This window comes from Giraffa tippelskirchi, chromosome Y (assembly GCF_054371585.1).
Source record: "Giraffa tippelskirchi isolate mGirTip1 chromosome Y, T2T-mGirTip1v1.2.pri, whole genome shotgun sequence".
Lineage (NCBI taxonomy): Eukaryota > Metazoa > Chordata > Mammalia > Artiodactyla > Giraffidae > Giraffa > Giraffa tippelskirchi.
In genome coordinates, this window is record NC_137290.1 from 1,054,365 (window position 1) to 1,079,556 (window position 25,192).

At 47.1% G+C, this 25,192-nt stretch overlaps 1 protein-coding gene and 1 non-coding gene across 3 annotated transcripts in view; both read right to left on the minus strand.

Moving 5' to 3' along the window:
• LOC145537807 (polyprenol dehydrogenase-like) overlaps positions 1–25,192 on the minus strand; it is a 267,209-nt gene that overhangs the window by 26,106 nt on the left and 215,911 nt on the right. Inside the window, exons 9-10 of one of the 2 annotated variants that reach the window (XR_014076430.1) lie at positions 20,720–20,854; positions 14,534–14,660 (exon numbers count right to left, since the gene is read on the minus strand). The exons of the other annotated variant lie outside the window; for it this stretch is intronic. The gene's annotated coding sequence lies outside the window, so the exon portion shown is untranslated. The remainder of the gene's footprint in view (positions 1–14,533; positions 14,661–20,719; positions 20,855–25,192) is intronic. 2 annotated transcript variants of the gene reach the window in all.
• On the minus strand, positions 17,234–17,305 carry TRNAC-GCA (transfer RNA cysteine (anticodon GCA)). The gene has a single exon. It is a non-coding gene; the product is annotated as a tRNA-Cys (tRNA).

A 25,192-nucleotide genomic window follows, 5' to 3' on the forward strand; every position in this document is an offset into this window, starting at 1 on the left:
TAAAATAAACAACAAGGACCTACTACCACAGCACAGGGAACTATATTAATAATCTATAATGGAAGAGAACCAAAAAATACATGTATATATTCATGTATAGATTGAAGGCAGGAGGAGAAGGGGATGACAGAGGATGAGATGGTTGGATGGCATCATCAACTTGATGGACGTGAGTCTGAGCAAACTCCGGGAGTTTGGTGATGGACAGGGAGGCCTGGCGCGCTGCAGTCCATGGGGTCGCAGAGAGTTGGACACGACTGAGCCACTGAACTGAAATGATTCATGTATATCTAAATTATTTTGCCGCACACCCGAAACTAACACAGTGTTGTAAGTCAACGATACTTCACTTAAGCCAGTGGGAGTTTGATATATGAAGCAGGGCACCCAAAGCCTTTGGTCTCTGACAGCCTGGAAGGATGGGGTGGGGAGGGAGGTGGGGGAGCTTAGGAAGGAGGGGACGCATGTATACCTATGGCCAATTCATGTTGACACACGGCAAAAACCATCACAATATTGTAAAGCGCTTATCCTAAAATTAAAAATTATTAAAAAAACGACTCATAAAGTCAGACAGAGAAGGAGAAATATCACATATCATCCCTTATATGTGGACGCTAAAAATAAATGACACAAATGAACTTACAAAACATAAAGAGACTCACAGACTTATTAGACAACGAACTTACGGTTGCCAGGGGGGAAAGACCGGGTAAATGGATAGTTAGGGAGTTTGGCATACTCAATAGTCTGTAATAACCTGATGGTCACCAGGGGGAAAGATGGGGGAAGGGATAGTTAGGGAGTTTGGGATGGACAGGGACACACTGCTGTATTTAACATGGAGAACCAGCAAGGACCTGCTGGACAGCATAGGGAACTCTGCTCAATGTCGTGTGGCAGCCTGGATGGGAGGGGAGTTTGGGGGAGAATGGAAGTGTGGAGTTAGTCGCTCAGTCGTGTCTGACTCTCTGAGACCCCGTGGACTGTAGCCCACCAGGCTCCTCCATCCATGGGATTCTCCAGGCAGGAATACTGCACTGGCTAGCTATTTCCTTCTCCCCCAATACAAAATAAAAAGTTTTTTTAAAAAAACCCACTACTCAGCAAAGACTGACAAGTTCTGTTTCCCCAAACTCAGGCTCACAGGAGACAGAGCTGGTGCCGTTATCCAGCATATCCTGAGTATCCTGGCATCTGTTCATCACACCTTGGAGTCCGGCAAGTGCTCATTTCTGTCTGCCCGGAGCCTGGCTGAATGTCTGACCCCTGCCACGCTCTCCACCAAAGCCTTCCATGGTGCAATGCTGTCAGTGAGCCAGACCGCGGTGACGGGTGTCAAGGCGGAGAAGCGGAGACGGCAAAGTGAGAACAGACGGAGTCGTCAGTAACCAGAGAGGCTCTGCGAGGGAAGGAGACGGCCAGACCAGCACACAGACCCCCTCCGTGTATGCATGCGGCTCAGCAAAGCCCCAGACAGGGTGCTTCTCACCACCCACCTCCGTCTCTGGGATCCTCCGAGTGCCACCTCCTCTCCTCGGACGTCCTCCGTACCCGACACGGGCCAGCCCCGTCTCCGGCATCTTCACAGACGGTTGTCGACACGGCAGGTGGACTCAGCCCGTCTCCACCATCCTGCTTCCAGAGACTCAGCCTGGGCTGTGAGTCGCACGCAGGCTGGGACGGGGGCTCCAGCAGAGTGGGCACGGAGGGCATTTGCTCTTCGGTCACTAAGCTGAGTCTGACTCTTCGCGACCCCGAGGACCGAAGGACGCCAGGCTTCCCTGTCCCCTCGCCATCTCCTGGAGTCGGCCCAAATATCACACCTGACTCACTGGAAAAGACCCTGATGCTGGGAAAGACCGAAGGCGGGAGGAGAAGGGGGCGACAGAGGGGGAGACGGTTCGATGGCATCACCGAGTCGATGGACATGGCTTTGAGTAAACTGTGGGAGTTGGTGATGGACAGGGAGGCCTGGCGTGCTGCAGTCCATGGGGTCGCAGAGAGTCTGACATGACTGAGCGACTAGAGAGCAAAAGACAGGCGCATTAGTGGCTGGCGGGGCTGCGTGACTTTTGCAGACACCCACCTTGTCACTCCATTGGGTGTCAGCAATCAACATAGCCCTCCAGGGAGGACCCAGGGCTTGCCCTGGAAGGCAGGTCGCTGCTCATGGAAATGGCAAGGAATTCCCAGAGGGTGAGAGTGGACCCCCACCCGCCTGCCACCTTTAGCTCCGTCAGAGAAAGTCACGTGTCTCCACTGACGGTGTTCCCGAAGCAGAGCCGGGGTTGTGGATCCGATGCACGGAGGGGAAGGGGCTCTAGTTGGGGGCGAGGGGTGGGGAGGTCAGACGAAGGGGGAAACTAGCCCAGCCAAGGAGGGCTTAACGATCAAGCCAGCCACACCGAGGTGCCTGGGGTGTAACGTCGATTCTACGTGACCTGTGCGGATTTAACTATCAAACATCAAACCTGGGCTTTGATGTGATTGGAGCTTCCCAGGTGGTGCTAGTGGTAAAGAACCCGCGTACCAATGCAGGAGACTTAAGAGACGCGGGTTCCATCCCCAGGTCGGGAAGATCCCCTGGAGGAGGACATGGCAACCCACTCCAGTATCCTTGGCTGGGGAATCCCATGGACAGAGGAGCCTGGTGGGCTACAGGGTCGCAATGAGATGGACACGACTGAAGTGACTTAGCACGCACGCATCAAATCTGGACCTGACACAGGAACTCAGTTCAAGATGCTCCTGCAGGTTCCTACTGACGAGGCATATCGTCAGCTGCTCGGAACAGAACTCAGGTCCTACCACACCATCTGGTGAGGGAAGCACCTTCATTCTCATGCAGAGCCCCTGAGACCCCCGCCAACTGCAGTCCCAGATGCCTGCAGCTGTCACAGCTTCAGAGTGAGGAATGCTTTACATTCGAAAGGAGAAGTGATAAATCCATTAAAAAGATGCTATGTAAACAGTGGGTGCTGGAGAAGACTCTCGAGAGTCCCATGGACTGCAAGGAGATCCAACCAGTCCATCCTAAAGGACATCAAGCCTGCATATTCATTGGAAGGACTGATGCTTAAGCTACAATGCAAAGAACTGACTCACCGGAAAAGACCCTGATGCTGGGAGAGATTGAAGGCGGGAGGAGAAGGGGACGACAGAGGATGAGATGGTTGGATGGCATCACCGACTTGATGGCCATGAGTTTGAGCCAACTCTGGGAGATAGTGAAGGACAGGGAAGCCTGATGTGCTGCCGTCCACGGGGTCGCAAAGAGTCAGACACGACTGAGCGATGGAACAACAAAAATGTTAAGTCACGACTCTCAGGCTGTGCATTTTTGTGTGTTTCAGTTGACACTTTCTAAGAGGAATATTAGTGAATAAGCATAGAACGCAAAACAAAAGGAGGTTTGTGCCCGCTCCAAGGTATGCGGGCTTCCCCCCTTGCTTTGCCTGTTAAGCACCTTCCAGCCGTCTTTTGGGCATGGGTCCAGTGGGATCCAGGTAAGGGCTCCCTGTCTCCTTAGGCCTAGCGGTTAACACATGAGGCTTGCACAGCTCTGGAGCCATCTGGAATCACAGCAGAACTTCCCTACCAGCTTCAAAGTCCCGGTGAGGCTTTCACTGGAGGGGCTTGGAAACCACACCGGAAAGGCCTCCAAGGCAAACCTGCCTGGACACGCCCATCCCCCACGCCTCCTGCAGCAAGCAGCTCCCAGGAAACACAGATAAATCTGTATTTGGACTTTCCTTCTGTTTCTCATCACAAGCACTTAAATCACCAAGGTATATTCTACCAGGCAGCTACATCTGTGTTGTCGCTAAGTCGTGTCCGACTCTCTGCGACCCCACGGACTGCAGCCCTCCAGGCTCCTCTGTCCGTGGGATTCTCCAGGCCAGAATGCTGGAGTGGGTTGTCATTTCCTCCTCCAGGGGATCTTCCCGACCCAGGGATCGAACAGGCATCTCCTGCATTGACAGGCAGGTCCTTGACCGCTGAGCCATTGAGAAACTCCTAGCTTATGCATGTGTTTCTGTGAGATTTCTCTCTGCTAAGATGTCTAGGTGGGGTATTTGTTTCCAGGGGCTGCTGTAATAAAATACCCCAAAGCTGGTAGTTTAAAACAGCAGGAATTGACTCTTCTGGTGGTCTGGGGGTTAACAGTTCACCTTTCAATGCAGGGGGTTCGACTTCGGGGAACTAAGATCTGACATGTCATGGAAGATAAGCAAAACAGCAGGAATTTATTCTATCTCAGTTTTGGAGCAAGGTGTGGAGTCATATATACTTATTCTCTCTTAGTTTTTGAAACCATATATATATACTTATATGTTTTTATATAAATATAACTAAATGTATTTAATATACGTATTTATAAGTGTCAGTTGCCCAGTCGTGTCCGACGCTCTGTGAGCCCATGGACTGTAGCCCGCCAGGCTCCTCTGTCCATGGGATTCTCCAGGCAAGCATAATGCAGTGGGTTGCCATTTCCTTCTCTAGGGGATCTTCCTGACCCAGGGATCAAACGCATTGGCAGGATTCTTTACCACTGGGCCACTGGGGAAACGCTATTATATTACATAGCTAATAGAATTTAATTTTCATGTGCGTTATTTTGGAAACTAGAGGAATAGGAAGTGGGATAAATATCAGGACTCTTCAGTTTATCTGTGCCAGGTACGTGGGCTCAGAACTCAGGTCTGGCCGTGACCTGGTCCGTATAAACCCAGATAGATTTCCACACAGCCCACCAAATTCTGATTTGTTTCTCCCCCTTTGAATTTGGTCATGGTTCTGTGCCATCAGCAGTTGGCTGGAAAAAAAAATGCACTACTTCAAAGTAGAGAAATCTGTTTTATTTAATGACTTTGTTGTTGTGGTTCAGTCGCCAAGTCGTGTCCGACTCTTTGTGACCCCATGGACTGCAGCACGCCAGGCCTCCCTGTCTATCACCAACTCCCGGAGCTCGCTCAAAGTCATTCCATCGAGTCGGTGATGCCATCCAACCATCTCATCCTCTGTCGTCCCCTTCTCCTCCCACCTTCAATCTTTCCCAGCATCAGGGTCTTTTCCAGTGAGTCAGTTCTTCCCATCAGGGGGCCAAAGTACTGGAGCTTCAGCTTCAGCATCAGTCCTTGCAGTGCATATTCATGCTTGATTTCCTTTCGGGTGGACTGGTTTGCTCTCCTCTGATGACTTTGCTGAGGACTATCGCCTCGGAAACAGCCTCTCAGAGACTGTGGAGGGTCTCTCCCAAAGAAGTATGAGAGGGGCCAGGATGTACAGGAATTTTTGCAAAAACAACAACAACAAAAAACCAAGTAGTTGAACATCAAAAGATTACTATGCAGGTCACAAAATACAAACATCTCAAGTGAATGAGCTTAGCGCTTTTCTGTGTCTGGGAAGCTGCAAGAGTCTGGGCTCATTGAAATCATTCCTCTGAGAGGCACCTCAGCGATCTGGGGCCAGTCTCCTGTTTTTCTCCATCCGCAGTTCCCTGAGGGTCAGCCTTGGGGGCGGCTGCAGTGGCCGAGAGCCTGACCTCTGCAGCTTCCTTCCTTTCCTGAAATGGCAGGCGGCCTCTCTCTGTCCACACAGGGATGCCTTCTGCTCTTCTCTCTTAACGCGCGTCCCCTTCAAAACCAATGCAGTTGAAATCGTTCTCTGGACTGGTGGTGGAGTGGATGAGAACCTGCCTGCCAATGCAGGGAGGGGACCCGGGTTCGATCCCTGGTCTGGGAAGATCCCACAGGCCTCGGAGCAACTAAGCCCATGTGCCACGACTATGAGCCCGTAAAAGCTGCAAACGGGAGAAGCCACCGCAATGAAAAGCCCCTGCAAGACAGCTAGAGAGGAGTCCGCGCTCGACGCCAACGAGAGAAAGCCCGCACACAGCAATGAAGACCCAGCGCAGCCCCGCCAAGAAAGAAATGCAATACAGAAATCATTCTGCAAAAACAGGAGCGGAGGACACGCTAGCGCCCTCTGGTTGGTTGTCAACCACGCAGAGTCAATGGACTGGAGCGGCAGCTGGGTGCTATGAGGGGTTCTGGGTGCCTGGACCTTGAGAGTCGGTGGGAATCCGTCTACCTAAGCTGTGTGTCCATCCTGGCTACCTTGCTCCTTGCTTTTCATGCTGCAATATGAGTGCGTCTGAATAGCAGAAAGCGTGAGTCACTCAGTCACGTCCAACTCTTTGCAAACCCGTGGACTGTAGTCCGCCAGGCTCCTCTCTCTGTGGGATTCTCCAGGCAAGAATACTAGAGTTGGTTTCCATTTCCTTCTCCAGGGAATCTTCTCAACCCGGGGATCGAACCCAGGTCTCATGCATTGCAGGCAGATTCTTTACCGTCTGAGCCATCAGCAGGAGTGAATAATTTTGTCGAAGCCTTGGGAGTGTGCACCCACAGGTCACTATGCTCTCATGTGGTGAATGAGCTTCTTGGCTCATGAAAGGAAGCTAACATCCCAGAAAGACACCCTGGCTGGCCACAGCCTTCCAGAGTACCAGCCCTCCGGGTGTTGGGCCAGCACCTTGCCTTGATGATACCCAAGGACTTACAGAAGCTCAGGTGATGAGGTCTCATAGAGACAAGAAATCAAGAGACTTATTTATGCCCAGTCTGTGTCCTGGCTTTCTAAATGTGTCTGGTGGCTCAGCTGGTAAAGAATCCGCCTGCAGTGTGGGAGACCAAGGTTCGATCCCTGGGTTGGGAAGATCCTCTGGAGAAGGGAATGGTAACCCACTCCAGTATTCTGGCCGGCAGAATTCCACGGACCGGAGTCCAAAATAGTCAGACACGACTGAGCGACTTTCACGTCACTTTTTAAATGTAAAGATCTGTTTGTTGTTGCTTAGTTAGTAAGTCGTGTCTGACTGAGACCCCAGGGGTTGCAGCCCACCAGGCTCCTCTGTCCATAGGATTTCCTGGGCAAGTGTACTGGAGTGAGTTGCCATTTCCTTTTCGGGGTGGGGGATCTTACCGACCCAGAGTTCGAACGCACATCTCCTGCTTGGCAGGTGGATTCTTGACCGCCGAGCCACGAGCGAAGCCCAAAGGTCTATATGATGATGGCATAAATGTGGTCCATGGACCAACATCACTGGTCTCACCTGAGAACTCGTTTGAAATGCGAAAACCTCAGCCCCCACGCAGACCTGGTGGATTACAATCTGTATTTTCACAAGGTTCCCAGGGAATCAAGTACACAGTCAAGTTTGAGAAACCTAAAAGTCTCTCAAATCTTTTGCCCCGTTTGTACAAAAATAACGCACTGATGAAAAGTATTTGTGCCACAAAACGCCCCAGGATGTCATCATATTTTTCAGACTTTGTGAGGGAGGCTGAAACATGGGTCCATGAGGATAAACAACAGGCAGTGACATGTGTACCCTGAGGGGCTCGAAAATGCCAGGTGGATGAGGCAGAAAGGGGGGAAATTCTACCTAACATTTTGCTTGGCAAGGAAACTTGAGTCAGTGAGGCAGACCCCTGTTGAGTGAGGAAGTTTCGTCTGAGAGGTGCTAGCTCCTACCCCCAGGTAAGACTTCAGTCATTTTATCACGGGTCTCTCTCTCCCTGAATCGGGCGCAGATCTGTGATGGCTGGTTTTATTGGTAAATGTGGCTGAGCCACGGTCCCCAGAGACAATCAGACATAATTCTGGATGTTTCTGTGAGGGGTTCTGGTTTTTTTTTTTTTTGGTACAAGATGAATATTTCACTCGGTGAACTCTGAGTAAATCAGATGCCCTCTCCAATGTTGGTGGGCCTCGTCTAATCAGTTGAAGGTGTCAAGAGCCTAAGGGTTGATCTGCCCTGAGCAAAAAAAGGAATTCTGCCAGCAGACAGTCTCTGGGCTTCTTTAGCTGCAACATCACCTCTTTCCTGGGGTCTTCAGCCTACTGGTCTACCCCGAAGGTGTTGGACTTGTCAGCTCCCACAACTATGTGAGCTAATTCCTTAAAATAAAGCTCTCTTTGGAAATCAAAGCCTGAATATTCATTGGAAGGAGTGATGCTAAAGCTGAAGCTCCAATACTTTGGCCACCTGATGCAAAGAGCCGACTCATTGGAAAAGACCCTTATGCTGGGAAAGATTGAGGGCAGGAGAAGAAGGGGACGACAGAGGATGAGAGGGTTGGATGGCATCACCGACTCCATGCACATGAGTTTGGGTAAACTCTGGGAGTTGGTGATGGACAGGGAGGCCTGGCGTGCTGTAGTACATGGGGTCACAGAGTCAGACATGATTTAGTGACTGAATAACAACAAAAACACATCTATAACTATGATTCCAGGCATCACGGAAATGTGTAAGCCCAAGCTCAACAGTCATGGAGCTATACTTGCATTAAAAGCACTCAGACCTTGACATTCTTTGAAAAATACAAATGCTCAGATATTGCTTTTTTTCTCCAGAGCTCCAGATATGTTTCTAATGAGCAGTCGTGTTTAAAAACAACTGGACTATACGACGATCTTTTACTTTTATCCAGTTTGTTTCTCTTTTTCTATTTCACCTTCAGTGTTTCCATTTCAACTTAGTTTATGTTCTCCAATCTCTCCACCTCTCTCTTTTTTTGATGTTCTGTCTCAAGCATTTATCAAGTGTAGTAGAAAAGCTTTTGCATATTATATATAAATATGCATAATATATATGTTTTAGAAAACGTATACATTTTTGCCTAACTAAGCAATCATGACATCTTGATTCCCCTCATTGACTTAGTCTGAATAGAATGCTAGGTTTCCAATTAAAAAATAGCTCTGCAACAAGCAACAGAGGTTTACTGTATCACACAGGGGAACTAGAGGGAATATCTTATAATAACTTACGATGGAAAATAATTTCAAAAAGAATATATATATATGTGTGTGTATCTGTACAACCGAATCACCTTGCTGGGCACCGGAAACATTGTTAAGTCAACTACACTTCAATAAAATGTATCTATTTTACAAAACGGAGAAAAGCACGGCTTGGCTTGCCTGGCGCTCCCCACAGTCCCGTGAAGGTCAGAGCACCTGCCATCCTGGTGGAAACCAGAGACAGGATCTAAGTCCTAAGCGACCTGCATTGAGAAGATGCAAGCTCTGTCAGGGAGGCGGCCCCACAAAAGACACAGTGCCGGGCACAAAGCTATGGGGTTGCAGTGTGCCAGCCTGCAAGGGTGGGACCGGGAATTGCACGCCCAGGCTGGTTGTACACGCCAGGTACCGAATGGGGATACAGTGGGTCTTCCCTCAGCTGCGAAGACGAGCTCTGATGCCAGAGATGCTGTGACTCTGGAGTCCCCAGCCTCCGGGATCCAATGCCTGATGCTCTGAGCTGACGTCCTAACAACGGAAATACAGTGCGTGGCAAAAATGTCACGTGCTTGAATCATCCCGAAACCATCCCCCAACTCCCCGGTCTGCGGAAACGTCCGTCTGCCACAAAACCGGCGTCTGACGCCAGAAAAAGGTCGGGGACCTCGGCTTTAAAGCATCGTCAGGCCGAATAGCTCCCCGGGGCTCCGTAACGGCGGTCACTGCGGTCAGGACAGCTGTCAGGGGTGAAGGAAGAAATTGCCAAGCTGTGCCGAGTCCCATCTGGACAAGAGGCCGGTCCTAATGAGAAGCGGAGTTTGGTGGCAAGGTGCCCCGTGTTTAAACCGTCTTCTTGATGGTTTGTCACGATCCTTCCATTTGAGCATCTCTTTCATGGCAAAGAAACAGTCCAGACTTTTCTCCTGGATAAACTCTAAACATAGACTCACCTATGTCATTTTGAAGGTGAATGTCTTTGGAGGTGACCTCTTGGCTTGTTCTTCCTGGAGATGATGGACTTCAGGGTTGGAGATTTTTTGGTTTTTAATTGGGGAATAATCGCTTTACAGTGTGGTGTTTGTAGGAGAATTCTTTGAGGACAGGAAGCATACCTCCTCCTTTTGTGTGGTTTCGGGTTTTCCTGTTCATTTTTTGGAAACTGGGCTTTTGTTCCTCATCTCGGCGAAGTCTGGCAAAGCACAGAAGATGCAGCGGTGAGTCTCTGCTGGGTACGAGCTGTGCGAGCGCGGGCGGGTCACGAAGCCGCTCAGAGGAGGCGATGGGTCACACACGGGCACCGTGAGGATCCACTGAGTCTGTGTGGGGAGACTTCCTGCAGCCAGACCCGACCCTCAGCCCGGTCTGCATGGAGGACTGTTGTCAGTGATACTGGCGTGGAAACTACTGTACAAGCAGAGTGACTGCTGCAACTAGTCCTGGTGCAATTACTACTACAGCTGTGAGGGTTACGACTACAACTATGAGGGTTATGATTACAACCATAACATTCGCCATGACGACTACCACTGTGACTGGTGTAATAGTGACTGCTGTTATGGCGACTATGCCAGCTAGTCCTGGTGCAATTACTACTACAACTATGAGGTTTATGACTACAACTATGAGGTTTATGACTACAACCGTTACATTTACCATGACAACTACTGTGACTGGTGTGATAGTGACTACTGTTATGAATATGCAGAAGGAAATGGCAACCCACTCCAGTGTTCTTGCCTGGAAAATCCCAGGGATGGGGGAGCCTGGTGGGCTGCCCTCTATGGGGTCGCAGAGAGTCAGACACGACTAAAGCGACTTAGCAGCAGTTATGACTATGCCAACTAGCCCTAGAGCAATTACTACTACAAGTATTAGGTTTATGACTGCAACTGCAACATTTACCATGACAACTACTACTACTATTGGTACAATTGTGATGACTGTTACAATGGTTATGATAACTAGTACTAGTGTAATTATTGCTACAACTATTAGGTTTATGACAACAGTAACATTTACCATGACAACTACTACTGTGACTGGTATAATAGTAAATACTGTTACAATGACCATGCCAACTAGTACTAGTGAAATTACTACTACACCTATTAGGTTTATGAGTACAACCATAACATTCACCATGACGACTACTACTGTGACTGGTGTAATAGTGACTGCTGTTGTGGTGACTATGCCAGCTAGTCCTGGTGCAATTACTACTACAGCTGTGAGGGTTACGACTACAACTATGACATTCACCATGACGGCTACTACTGGGACTGGTATAATAGTGACTACTGTTATGACTATGCCAACTAGCCCTAGAGCAATTATGACTACAACTATTAGGTTTATGACTACAACCATAACATTTACCATTACGACTACTACTATGACTGGTATAATAATAGTAAATACTGTTACAACGACTATGCCAACTAGTCCTAGTGAAATTACTACTACACCTATTAGCTTTATGACTACAACCGTAACATCTACAATGACAATTACTACTACTATTGGTATAATAGTGACTACTGTTATGACTATGCCAACTAGTCCTAGGGAAATTACTACTACACTATTAGGTTTATGACTACAACCATAACATTTACCATGATGACTACTACTATGACTGCTTTAATAGTAAATACTGTTACAACGACTATGCCAACTACTACTTAGGGAAATTACTACTACACCTATTAGGTTTATGACTACAACCATAACATCTACCATGACAACTACTACTACTATTGGTACAATTGTGATGACTGCTACAATGATTATGATAACTAGTACTAGTGTAATTATTGCTACAACTATTAGGTTTATGACTACAACAGTAACATTTACCATGACAACTACTACTGTGACTGGTATAACAGTAAATACTGTTACAATGACCATGCCAACTAGTACTAGTGAAATTACTACTATAACTATTAGGTTTATGACTACAACTGTAACATCTACCAGGACAGTTACTACTACTATTGTTATAATAGTGACTACTGTTATGACTATGCCAACTAGTCCTAGGGCAATTGCTACTACAACTATTAGGTTTATGACTACAACTTTAACATCTACCACGACAACTATTATTACTATTGGTACAATTGTGACGACTGCTACAATGATTATGATAACTAGTACTAGTGTAATGATTACTACAACCATTAGGTTTATGACTACAACTGTAACATTTACCATGACAACTACAGCTACTACTGGCACAACAGTGACCACTGCTACAATGACTCTGACAGCTAGTACTACTGTTGATTACTACTATAATTATTCGCTTTACTATGACAACTGTAACATTTACATTAACAACTACTGCTACTGGTACAACCAGTACTACTGCTACTATGAGTATAGCAATGAGCACCGCTATAATGACTATTACAAATATTACTACCACAACTGTAATATTCACTGCTACATCAATTACTACTACTACTGCTGCTGCTATAATTATTACTACTACTATTAGGACTGCATAATGTGTACTACTACAACTGCTACGACTATTATTACAAGTACTAAGACTATTATTACAAGTACAGCGATTCCAATGACAACAATGACAACTACTACAATATCACTACCGGTACAACTTATGCTACAGCAAACGGTGCTATGGTGACCATTAGTGTTACAGACATGACTGTAGCAGACACTACTCTCACAACTACTATAATTGTTGCCATTGCTACACCTACTGCTACAACAGTTAGTGCTGCTACAACTGTTACGATCGCAACTTCCTATTACAACCACAACTACATCAGTTGCTACTGCTACAAAAACTAATGTTACAACCACTGCTACAACGATTGCATTTACTACTACAGCTATAACCATTACTGTAACTGATGTGATTATAAACACTACTAAAAATATTACTAGTGCTACAACTATGACAGCGTTAGAACTAATAGAATTACTACTACAGGGATTAGGCTTTCCACTACGACTGTAACATCTGCCACTGTGACAACTACTACCAACATTAGTGCTGCTGCAATTGTGAGTACTGCTACAATGACCACAGCAGTTAAGACTACTGCAATTACTGCTCCAACTATCATGCTTACTCCTACTACAGTAATATTGACTGCTACAGCTACTATTGCTGGTTCTACAAGTATTACTGCTGCTACAATAACTACAGCAATTGGTACCACTGCAACTGTTACTGTCATTATTACACGTACAGCAATTCTGATGACTACAGCAATGATGACCACTGAAACTACTGCCAGTGCTATTGCAACTACAGAATTGGTTCTACTATAACAATTACTACTACAGATTCTACTGTTATTATCACAATTACGGTGATAATACATTTTTGCTACTGCTACACCTACTGCTATTACAATTAGTACTGCTAGAACTATCACAACTCCTATTACTCCCCTAACTACAGCAATTGCTACTGTGACAAAAACTCCTATTACAACCACTACTACTTATCAGTAGTAATTATTACTATTGCTATAACAACTGTTACAATTAGTACTACTACAACCACTACTGCAACTATTACGCTTACCAGAAATACAATTATAGCCGTTACTACAACTACTACGATTACAAACACTATTGTAATTATTACAAATGCTACAACTGTAATTATTACAAGGAGTAGTATTGTAATTACCACTATAACGGTCAGATTTACTACAATTTGGGCTTCCCTGGTAGCTCAGTGCTAAAGAATCTACCTGCCAACGAAAGAGATGCAGGAAATAGTAGGTTCCATCCCTGGGTGGGGAAGATCCCCTGGAGGAGGGCATGGCAACCCACTCCAGCATTCTTGCCTAGAAAACTCCATGGACAGACGAGCCTGGTGGGCAACATTCCATGGGGTCACAAAGAGTCGGACATGACTGAATCGACTTAGCAGGCATTGCAATAGTGCAAAAGAGACCTTTCGTGGAGCCAGACTCACCTCCAAAGTTGGCACCGGCAACTGGGGGTTTATAGCCAATGAGCAAGGGGGGTCAGTGGATGGGAACATCACTGGTTGGGGGACTGTGCCTCAACTGACCTCACAGGATTCCTGCCGAGCGCTGGGCAGGGTGACGAGACCCCATTTGGGGTTGGTGGAGAATGAGGAACCCAATCAGATGTTGAGACAAACTGATAGAGAGTCAGCCAGACACGGTCTGGATCAGCATGCAGACTCTTGCACATTTATGAACTGTGTGACCTGCAGGACACCTGACTCAGGCATCCTGCTTCAATTTTCTCATTTATAATCAACGGCGAAGGACTTCGCTGGTGGTCCAGTGGTGAAGACTCTGCTTGCCAATGCCGGGGACACAGGTCCCATCCCTGGTCCGGGAAGGTCCCACATGCCACGGGGCAGCTAAGCCCGTGTGCCGCAACTACTGAAACCCATGCGCCCTAGTGGCTCTGCGACAACAGAAGCCGCCGCAATGAGAAGGCCGTACGCGGCCACCGCCGAGTAGCCGCCACTCTCCTTTGCAACTAGAGAAAAGCCGGCACAGCAGTCAAAAGACTCAGCATGGCCAAAACGGAATCAAAATTATTTTTAAAAAGTTCTTGAGAGAAGAAATCCTGAGTTCTCATCACAAGGAAAAAAATATTAAAAAAAAAAAAAAAGAATCAGGTCTTCCACAAAGTGGTTCACGGAATGCACACAAGGTTTAGTTACACGGGCCAGCACACTCACCGGGAACTGATTCACCGACTCGACAGATGGCACGCGAATTCAGTCTCTGCCGATTTCAATCACCCCCATTCCATTTTCAGTGTATCCACAAGGGCCGTCCCTAAAGTCAAGGGACTCTCCAGAGTTTCTGAAATTATGAGAAGGATACAAACATTTCAGTAGAGGCATGGAGGGTTGCATCTCTTTCCCAAACAACTGTAATTGTTTTATTTTTGTAGCACATGCAAGTTAAGGGGATTTTAGCAAATACTGTAATGGTTATTATTATTATTTTTACGTATTTATTTGGTTGTGCTATGTCTTAGTTGCAGCATGTGGAATCTAATCCCCTGATCGGGGATAAAACCTGGGCCCCCTGTATTGGGAGTGTGGAGTTTTAGCCACTGGACCACCAAGGAAGTCCCTGAATACTTTAATTCTTCAAATGGATTTCAATTCCAAATTCTCATGTGAGAAGACCTGTTTCCCTTTCTGTTGTTTTTACTCATCAAGTTGTGCCTGACTCTCTGCAATTCTATGGATTGCAGCCCGCCAGGCTCCTCTGTCCATGCGATTCTCCAGGCAAGAATACTGGAGTGGGGTGCCATTTCTTTCTCCCGGGGGTCTTCCTGACCCAGGAACAGAACCCCCATCTCCTGCTTAGCAGGTAGACTCTTTACCACTGAGCAACCTGGGAAGTCCCACCCTACTTTTAAAGGCCACTAATTTACAGAGGAAAGTAGCAAACACATAATGATCAAGTTTTTTTGATTTTGTCCGTCAGAGAAGAATATGCAAATTATTTTGTCATCATTAGAAAATCCTATTAAAGATATTTTATCCCCGTTCCAGGGCTTGAAGGATCTGAACACAAGGATGACTTGGCTGTGACCTGATTATTGCAAAACTTTAGTAAATCATAATCTGTTTCGCTTTCTGTTTCTTGATATTTTTTGAAGTGTGGATTAAGAACCAAACCCTCTTGACTCTTTCTAACTGTAGGCAAAAGATTTGCATAATGCAAAGAATGTTCGATTTAGGGCATAAATCTATCTGGCTGAGTATTCATCTGTTTACTTAGAAACCGGTTTCCTCGCCACACCCCGAGTCTGCAGCACTGGATGGTTACTGCCTGCAATATGCTGTTGTTCAGTCACTAAGTTATATCCGACTGTTTGTGACCCCATGGCCTGCAGCACGCCAGGCTTCCCTGTCCTTCACTATCTCTCAGAGTTTGCTCAAACTCATGTCCGTTAAGTCAGTGATGCCATCCAACCATCTCATCCTCAGTCATCCCCTTCTCCTGCCTTCAACCTTTCCCAGCATCAGGGTCTTTTCCAAACACTTGGCTCTTCACATCAGGTGGCCAAAGTACTGGAGCTTCAGCTTCAGCATCAGTCCTTCCAATGAACACCCAGGACTGATCTCCTTTAGGATGGACTGGTTGGATCTCCTTGCAGTCCAAGGGACTCTCAAGAGTCTTCTCCAACACCACAGTTCAAAAGCATACATTCTTCGGTGCTCAGTCCTCTTTGTGGTCCAACTCTCACATCCGTACGTGACCGCTGGGAAAACCGTAGCTTTGATTATACAGACCTTTGTCAGCAAAGTGAGGTCTCTGCTTTTTAACACGCTGTCTATGTTTGTCATAGCTTTCCCTCCAAGGAGTAAGCGTCTTTTAAAAAAAATCTCATGGCTGCAGTCACTGTCCACAGTGATATGGAGTAGAATATTGTTAATTGTATTAACTGTACTGAAAATTATTTTAACACTACTTTGGGAGTAAAAGATAATTCTACAGTGCCTTCACTGTGGAACGTTTAATAATGATTTTTTTCCCCCTTCATCAATGCGTGGCAGTCCAATATCACTGTGTCATTTCTTGTAGCTGAGATGAAATGAAGCCAAACCAATGTTGGTTCTTCTGCTCCTCTTCTCTTTCCATGAGCACTTGTAGAGTTTTTTTTTTTTTTTTAATCTTTTGGACAATGCTACCAGAACACGTGTAGAATTGGTTTTCTTTCAAATTTTCATTTAGAAGTCAACATGCAGTCATTTTTCTATTTCTTGGCTTCCAACACTCACCTTTCAACATTTCTGTAGTGAGTGCTTCTGGTCTATCTAGCCCATATTCCTTTGTAGGAAATCCTGTTTCCAGTTTGGTATTGGTGACTGTTCTCAATGTCTCTCAATTAATGTTTTATCTCCTTAAGCATTTTAAGCTTTCCTCTGCATGCTGGAAACATTTTTTCCCTCCTCAGTTTTCTACTTGACCCAAAAATTGATTTCTCACCGTGCAAAGAGCCTGCGTTCATACTTCAAACTCCGAGGTTATGTTTATCTACTTCATGCACACTATTGTATCTGTTTCTTAGGATCAAATACCCCCAATTTTCTCTGAATCTCAAAAATGTTTAAATCATATTTTTGTTACGAAAATCTTTTTATAGTTGGAATATAGTCAGTTTACGGTGTTGTGTTGGTTTTGGATGTATAGTAAAGTGATTCCATTACACATATACTTTTCAGATTCTTTCCCCTTATACATTATTATAAGACACTGAACATACTTTCTCCTTCTGTATAGAAGGACCTTGTTAGTTGTTCAGTCGTGTCTGATCTTTGTGACCCCATGGACAGTAGCCCTCCAGGCTCCTCTGTCCATGGGATTCTCCAGGCAAGAAGACTGGAGTGGGTGGCCATTCCCTCCTCCAGGGGATCTTCCCAACCCAGGGATCGAACCTGGGTCTCCTGCATTGCAGGCAGATGCTTTACCATCTGAGCCACCAGGGAAGCCCGTATATATATATTAGTGTGTATTAGCTATTTTACATATAGCAGTGTGTATATGTCAATCCCAAACTCCTAATTTACCCCTTCCTCCTTTTTTCCTTCTTTTTCAATTAATCTCATTTGTATTTTGTTCGGTTTTGGGTCGGGAAGATCCCTGGGAGAATGGAATGGCAACCCACTCCAGAATCCTTGCCTGGAGAATCCCATGGACAGAGGAGCCTGGTGGGCTACAGTCCATGGGTTTGCAAGAGTCAGACACGACTGAGCAACTAACAGGTTTTTTTTTTCTTTCATAGTTAGCAATATGTATAGTGAAATGCCTTCTGTAATTTTGGTATCAGAGTGCCACACAGACCGTTTATTTAAGGCATGCGTGACATTGACTTCCCCCTCTTTGAAACCCTTACTAGAGATTTTTAATTGGAGATTCAATGTGAAGGAGGGAGTCACAGTCTTGATTAAAATGTGCTCTATGAAATCAGCCTTGGGGGATGGACTGCTACTCAGGGAGAGGGGAAGACGTAACACATCCCGGCGGGGGGCGGGGAGGGTGAGATTCTGCCTGTAGAGGCGGGAGGCGGGAGAGAACGGTCACCCCTCCCTCATCTGTCTAACAAACTGTGCTCGTTTGAGACGCAGGTCCTGGGAGGCGTGGACAGACTCCCAGTGGGGACAATTCCTGCTCCCAGGGAACCTCTATTACAACAGGAGGAAGAACCAGTCAATACCAATAACAAGGGATTTCCCTGGCAGCTCAGCAGTAGAGAATTCCCCTGCCAGTGTAGGAGACCCGGGTTCGAGCCCTGGGTCGGGAGGATCCCCAGGAGGAGGGCATGGCAACCCAGTCCAGAATCCTTGCCTGGAGAAGCCCATGGACACAGGAGCCTGGTGGGCTACAGTCCACGGGGTTGCAGAGAGTCGGACACAACTCAGCAACTAAACAACAGCAACAAAAAGAAATTAAGGGCCAAAGAGTGTGATTATGTGTCTTAAGGAATTAAACAGATGGTGGGAGAGGCCCCTGTGAATGGAAAAGTCAGGGGGTGATCTCAGGGGGTGACAGTCATCTTTAAAAATAATGTTTTTATTGGAGGATAACTGCTTTACAGTGTGTTGGCTTCTGCTGTTCAAGGAAGTGAATCAGCCCCATGTATACATAGATCCCCTCCCTCCTCAGCCTCCCATCCCTTCCTCTGGGCCATCACAGCATCGAGCTGGGCTCCCGGTACTGGAGAGGAGCTTCCCACTAGCTGTCTGTTCCACACACGGTTGTGTACAGATGGGGACACGATGCAAACAGGGACAGACTTTTTATTTTTCTTTGGCTCCAAAATCACTGCACATGCTGACTGCAGCCATGACATTAAAAGACGCTTGCTCCTTGGAAGGCAACTTATGGCCAACCTAGACAGCACATTAAAAAGCAGAGACGTTACTTTGCCGACAAAGGTCCGTCTAGTCAAGGCTGTGGTTTTTCCAGTGGTCATGTATGGATGTGAGAGTTGGACCATAAAGAAAGCAGAGCGCCGAAAAATTGATGCTTTTGAACTGTGGTGTTGGAGGAGACTCTTGAGAGTCCCTTGGACTGCAAGGAGATCCAACCAGACCATCCTAAAGGAAATCAGTCCTGAATATTCATTGCAAGGACTGATGCTGAAGCTGAAACTCCAAATGTTTGGCCATCTGATGTGAAGAACTGACTCCTTGGAAAAGACCCTGATGCTGGGAAAGATTGAAGGCGGGAGGAGAAGGGGACGACAGAGGATGAGATGGTTGGATGGCATCACTGACTCAACAGACATCAGTTTGAGTAAACTCTGGGAGCTGGTGAGGGACAGGGAAGCCTGGCGTGCTGCAGTCCATGGGGCTGCAAAGAGTCAGACACGACTGAGCGACTGAATAACAAAACGTAGGATGCCGAGGAGACTTAAGCCTGTGGGCCACGTGCATGATGCTGGGTCTCAGGTGATAGCTGCCGTGGTGGAAATGTATTGAATCTGGTGGAGAAGGATGTATCTGGTGGAGAAGGAAGAATCAAGCTTCTGTTTTGTTTTGACCAGCTGAACGATGCTGTTTACAAGGATAGGAAAGGCTGTGTTGTATGGACCGAACTGTGTCCCTCACCTAAAATGAGTATGTTCAAGCCCCTGAACCTCAGTGTGATGGTGTTAGAAGCTGGGCGGTGATGAGATGTAGATGAACTCTTGAGGGTGGGCCCCCCTGATCGCCTTGGAGAAGGACATGGCAAACCCACTCCAGTACTCTTGCCTGGAGAATCCCACAAACAGAGGAGCCTGGTGGGCTCCGGTTCAATGGGTCTTAAGACTCTAACACAACTGAGAGGCTTCACACACACACACAAGGAGAGAAAGAATGAATTCCTGTTGTTTAGCCTGGTCTCTGGCATTTTGTTATGGCATCTGGAGCTAAGGCACTGAGTGTGGTGGATTTTGCTGGTCTCGCCTCTTCCAAAGGTGACACAGCTGCCCTTGTCCTGGGGAACTAACCCTCCCTCTCTATGCAGAGGGTTCTTCCACCACCGATGATGTTAGTCACGGGCGGGTTACACTTGATGACTCCAGTGTTGTAAGCAGCTTTTGTTTGGAAAATGGGGTTGGGGCCGCTCATTGCAATTTGTTGCCACAGTGTAGCCGCTCTGTCGTGTCTGACTCTTTTGCAACCCCATAGACTAGGCTGCCGGGCTCCTCTGCCCACGGAATTCTCCAGGCAAGAATACTAGAGTGGATAGCCATGCCCTTCTCCAAAGGCATCTTCCCGACCCAGGGATCGAACCTGGGTCTCCCACATTGTAGGCAGATTCTTTACCGTCTGAGCCACAAGGGAAGCCCACCTATTCCAATTCAGTTTGTCTAAATATAAATGGGTTGCAATTTCCACCTCCAGGGGATCTTCGCAACCCAGGGATTGAACCCAGGTCTCCCGCATTGCAGGCAGATTCTTCACCGTCTGAGCCACCAGGGAAGCCCAGGAATACTGGAGTGGGTAGCCTGTCCCTTCTCCAGGGGATCTTCCCGACTCAGGAATCGAACCGGGGCCTCCTGCATTGCAGGCGGATTCTTTATCAGCTGAGCCACCAGGGAACCATCCCTCCCCTCCCCCCGCAAAGGGGCTTTTTCTAAATCTGTTAAAATAATGACACAGATGTGCTGGTGACCATCGACGCCCGATGCTTCTCTTACATGGAGAAAACCAGTGAGGGTGAGGTGAATGGACAAGGTCAATGGGCAGGATCGTTAGTCACCAGCAGACCCCACCAGGTGTGAAGGTAGACTTGCTGAAGGTGTCTCATCCCCACGTGGGTTCATCCTGGGAATCCCCCTGCATATGAACTGCCATATCTGAATGGTGAAGAGGTAACCACCAGGAATCACGGGGGAGGTCGTCAGCCCTTACCTGAATGAGCCACGGTTTCTTCATGAAGAGGCTGGGCTGTAGGACCGCCGTGGTGTGAAATACCCCAGCTCTGAGACACACCAAAGACCTCAGCGGGGGCTTAACCCTGAACCGTTTTCTGCAGCCTCATGAGACCTAAACACAGGGTAGGGGAAGTTATGATACTTCTGCACTGGCCTGATATCTTGTTATCCCACGATCCCTGGTCCGTGAAGATCCCACATGCCACGGAGCAACGAAGCCCATGCACCCGAGCTCCTGAGCCCGGGTGCCCTAGACCCCACGCTCTGCAACAAGCGGAGCCACCGCCACGAGAAGCCTGCTCGCTGCAACTCGAGAAAATACCCTTGCCGCAGTGAAGACCCAGTGCCGCCAAAAATAAATAAATACGAATTTTTCTTTTTTAAAGAAAGAATTCTTCCCCTCGAGCCCCGACCAGCTGCCCTGTTCCCCCAAAACATAATCTTCCAATTATGAGGCCATTTGTTCTCATTTCTCCCGAGAGGAACCAAGTGACAGTCAATGCATCTGGCAACCCTCATTTACCCGTCACAGCTTGGCAAACTCTACGTGGAAGCTGGCTGTGCTGGCTTCTGCCCCCCTGCTGGGCAGCCTCACGGAGGCTCTGAGGGGCTCATTTAAGGCTGACTTTTCTAGGAGAGACTGAGTTTCCACCTTCCAGGAACTAGCCAGTGAGCGCCAAAGAACTTGGACAGTTTTATTGAGCCATTTTGATTCCCCCTCCCCACCTCCTTTTTTTTTTTAAATAGTCACTGTGGTGAGCTATTCATAAGATAACATATATCATTTTAACCATTTAAAAATATACAGTTCAGCAGCATTAAGTACATTCACAGGGTTCTGCAACTCACACCACCATCCACCTCCAGGACTCACTGTTCTCGGAAAACTGAAAGGGTTGCTGTTAAACTGTAGTTCCACAGCCTCTTTCAACCAGCACCTTCCTGTCCTGTAAATGTGACGTCTCCAGGGAGCACACATGAGTGGAACCATACGGTGTTTACTCTCCTGTGTCTGCTTTATTTCACTGAGCATAATTCCGACATGGCTCAGCGGTAAAGAATACGCCTGCCGATGCAGGAGATGAGGGTTTGATCCCTGGGTTGGGAACCCTTCGGCATCACTGATGGAAATATATTCCGAATAGGTTCAGCCACTATGGAGGAGAGTGTGGAGGTTGCTTCAGCAAGTAAAAACAGAAGTACTATATGAGCCAGCAAGCCCACTCCTGGAGCATATCAACAGACAAAACTCTTTAATTTTAAAAGACCTATGCACCCCTGTGTTCATAGCAACACTATTACAATAGCCAGGACGTGAAGACAACGTAAATGTCCATCAATGGACGAATGGGTAAAGAAGTTGGGGTACGTGTACATTCAATTGAATATCAGCCACGAAAAAAGGAATGAAATTGGGTCATTTGTGGTGATGCGGATGGAGCTAGAGTCTGTTATACAGAGTAATAGTGTATATTAATGCATACATATGGAATCTAGTCAGCTTCCCTAGTAGCTCAGACTGTAAAGCATCTGCCTGCAAACCAGGAGACCTGGGTTCGATCCTTGGGTCGGGAAGACCCCCTGGAGGAGGAAATAGCAACCTGCTCCAGTGTTCTTGCCTGGAGAATCCCACGGACAGAGGAGCCTGGAGGGCTACGGTCCACGGGGTCACAAAGCGTGGGACATGACTGAACTGACTCACACACACGTCGAATCTAGAAAAATGGAACCGATGGATGTATTTTCAGGGCAGGGAGAGAGACGCAGACATGGAGGACAGACTTGTGGACTCAGCGGGGGAAGGACAGGGTGGGAGGGACTGAGACGGCAGCGCTGACGTCTACACACCACCGTGCGTAAAGCGGGCAGATGGTGGGAGGCCGCTGCGTGGAACATGGAGCTCAGCTCAGGGCTCTGTGCTGACCCGGAGGGGTCGGGTGGGAGGGAGGCTCAAGACAGAGGGGATACACGAATGTGTGTGTGTGTGTTAGTGGCTCCGTCGTGTCCGACTCTCTGCGACCCCGTGGACTGTAGCCCGCCGGGCTCCTCTGTGCGTGGGATTCTCCAGGCGAGAATGCTGGAGTGGGTTGCTAGGCCCTCCCCCCGAAGATCTGAATACATACAGCTTATTCACATGGTTGGACAGCAGAAATGGACACAATACTGTAAAAGCAACCAAAACCCAGCGGAAACAAAATAGATGAGAACATATTAAAGCCGATTGTTTTGTAAAGAAAATGTGAGGCGAGGGTGAGGAAGGGGAGGACAGGCATTTTGGGGTCAGCAGATCTACAACGGTGAACGGAGGACGGATGCACACCCAGACCCCACTGTACGGCCCAGGGAACATATTCCATCAGTTCTGTTCAGTTCAGTCGCTCAGTCGTGTCCACTCTTGGCGACCCCATGAACCGCAGCACGCCAGGCCTCCCTGTCCATCACCAGCTCCCGGAGTTTACCCAAACCCATGTCCATGGAGCCGGTGATGCCATCCTGTGATAAAAGATCATGAAAAAGAATATGGAAAAGCATATGGATGTGAACAAAAGTATCATGACGCTGTACGGCAGGAACTAACACGAAATGGCAAACCAACTACACTTCATTAAAATAAAACTTATAAGTAAAAAAAAAAAACCTCAAACTAACAAATCAAAAAAACAAAACAAAACTGGGCAGATGACCTAAACAGACGTGTCTCCAAAGAAGACAGATGGAAGACCCAGAGGCACATGAGGAGACGCTCAACATCACTCATTATCAGAGAAATGCAAATCAAAGCTACAATGAGGTGTCAGCTCCCACAGCTCAGAAAGGGCATCCTCAACAAAATCTACAAACAATAAATGCTGGAGAGGGTGTGGAGAACAGGGATCCCTGCTACACCGTGGGTGGGAATGTGAATTCATGCAGCCACTATGGACAACAGTATGGAGGCGCCTTAGAAAGCTAAAAATACAACCACTATATATATGACCCAGCAATCTCACTCCTGGACACATACCCAGAGCAAACTCGCCATTCAGAAAGATCCATACTCCCCAGTGTTCACAGCAGGGCTATCTACAACAGCCAAGACACGGAAGCAAACCTAAGTGGCCACCACAGACAAACGGAAAAGACGGGTGTGGACCATACAGACAACGGGAGCATTACCCAGTCATGAAAAGGAGGAGAATCTGGTCATTTGCAGAAATGTGGATGGAGCCAGAGATTGTCAGAGAGAGTGAAGTAAGAGAAAAATAAATATTGCATATTAATGCGTGTATGTGCAATCTAGAAAAATGGTACAGATGAACCTGTTTACAAGGCAGCAAAGGAGACACAGATGTATGAACACCAAAGGGGAAGGGGAGGGTTCGATGAATTCAGAGGGTTTCGCTGATGTATACACACGACCGTGTGTAAAACAGATAGCTGGTGGGAAGCTGCTGTCTAGCGCAAGGAGTTCAGCTTGGGGCTCTGTGATGACCTGCACGGTTGGATGGCGTTGGGAGTGAGGCTTAGGAGGGAGGGGGTGTATGTATACGTATGGCTCATTCACGCTGTTGTACAGCAGAAAGTTACCCCACACTGTAAATCAACTATACTCAATAAAAAATAAAAGAGGGTACACAACAACAGCAAAAAAGACAGTATGGTCCTGGCACAAAAAAAGGAATACAGACCAAAGGAACAGGATGCAAAGTCCAGAGGTAAACCCACACACTCCATCCAGGTCATCTCATCTCTGACAAAGAAGGCAAGACTATATACAATGGAGAAAAGACAAAGTCTCTTCTGTAAGTGGGGCTGGGGACAGCGGATGGCTACCTGTCAAGGAATGAAATGACAACACGCCCGAACACCGCAGATGGAAATCAAATCCAAATGGATTTAAAGACCTTAGTCAAGGGCCAGACACATGAAAACTCTGAGAGGGAAACTTCGACAGAACACTCTTTGTCATACACTGCAGGTAGATCTTTTTTAAATCCACTTCCTACAGTAATGAAAATAAAAACAAACCAAATAACCAAATAGGACCATTTTTTTAATTTTTGAAAGTCGCTCAGTCATGTCCAACTCCTTGTGACCCCATGGATTATACAGTCCATGGAATTCTCCAGGCCAGAACACTGGAGTGGGTAGCTGTTCCCTTCTCCAGGGGATCTTCCCGACCCAGGGATCAAACGTAGGTCTCCCGCGTTGCAAGCAGATTCTTTACCAGCTGAGCCACCAGGGAAGCTTTAATGAAATTTAAAAGCTTTTGCACAGCAAAGAAAACTATAAACAAGAAGAAAAGACAACCCTCAGAATGGGAGGAAATATTCGCAAACAAAGCAACTGACACGGGGTAAAACTCTAAAATATACAAACAGGTCATGCAGTTAAACAACAGAGAAACAAACAACGCAGTTAAAAAAAAAATTAAAAGCTTTTGCACAACAAAGGAAACTATAAGCAAGGT